This window comes from Aptenodytes patagonicus, unplaced genomic scaffold (genome assembly GCF_965638725.1).
Source record: "Aptenodytes patagonicus unplaced genomic scaffold, bAptPat1.pri.cur scaffold_680, whole genome shotgun sequence".
NCBI lineage: Eukaryota > Metazoa > Chordata > Aves > Sphenisciformes > Spheniscidae > Aptenodytes > Aptenodytes patagonicus.
This window is the reverse complement of record NW_027472574.1, coordinates 1-1,000: the sequence shown is the minus strand read 5'-3', so window position 1 is coordinate 1,000 and position 1,000 is coordinate 1. Positions and strand designations below refer to the sequence as shown.

At 66.3% G+C, this 1,000-nt stretch overlaps 1 long non-coding RNA gene across 1 annotated transcript; it reads left to right on the top strand.

The window, feature by feature from the left end:
• The first annotated feature begins 46 nt into the window (after nucleotides 1-46).
• LOC143174073 (uncharacterized) lies at nucleotides 47-990 on the top strand. Its single transcript, XR_012997906.1, has 3 exons — nucleotides 47-158; nucleotides 751-803; nucleotides 922-990. It is a non-coding gene; the product is annotated as an uncharacterized LOC143174073 (long non-coding RNA).
• The last annotated feature ends 10 nt before the right edge of the window (nucleotides 991-1,000 follow it).

Sequence of the window (1,000 nt, the reverse complement as noted above, 5' to 3'; positions counted from 1 at the left end):
ACCCGTCCCCGCCTCCCCCCCTCGCTGTCCCCCCCTGCAGAAGTATCCCCCCCGGAAGGACATGGTGCGAGCGGTCTCCATCCAGACGGGCTACCTGATCGAGGGGACAGGAGCCAAGAGCTGCACCATCACCTACCTGGCACAGGTGGACCCCAAAGGTAAGGGGGGGGGACCCCCGCTCCCGCACCCCGGGGCTCAGCCCACCCCAGTCCTGCCCTCGCGTCCCTCGGGGACGGTCGCCCTCCGGTTAGGGGTCTGTCGTAACGGGTCGGCCGGGGTTAATAAATTGGGCTGGGAGGTTTTCCAGAGCCGGGAGGGTGCGTGGGCTCGGGGTGGGCTCGGAGACAGGCAGCAGCAGGCAGCAGCAGGCAGCAGCAGGCAGGGAGGCAGCCAGGAGCATCTCGGGACGTGGCCGGAGCCAGACCAGGAGCGCTGGAGCAATGCCAGAAGGAAACATTTTGGGCCCGTTCTCTTGAAATACTTATTTTTTGGCGTAGAAGAGGTGCCCGACAGGCTGAAACAGCTTTTTTTGAGCTCGACGAGAAGCCGAGATAGCAGTTTGGGTTGAACCCCGATTTCCCTGGACTGTCATGTCGTCCCCCCCCCGCCCCCCGGCTCACCCTGTCCCCTCTCCAGATGGGTGTCCCCAGGCCCTCCTGTCCCCAGGGAGGGTGACCCGGGGGGGGGCTGTCCCACGGCTGGGGGGTGCCGCGGGTGCCGATCTCAGCCCGGCTCCTCTCGTCTCGGCAGGTTCCCTGCCAAAGTGGGTGGTGAACAAATCCTCGCAGTTCCTGGCCCCCAAGGTGAGTCGGCCGCTACGGGGGGGGTGGGGGGGTGGGGTGGTGTCCCGGCGGCGGGGTGGTGGGGCGAGGGGTGTTGTCGTCCCCCCCCAGCTCAGCTCCAACCCGGCCTTCCTCCCAGGCGATGAAGAAGATGTACAAGGCTTGCCTGAAGTACCCGGAGTGGAAGCTGAAGCACAACCCGCACTTCAAGCCCTGGC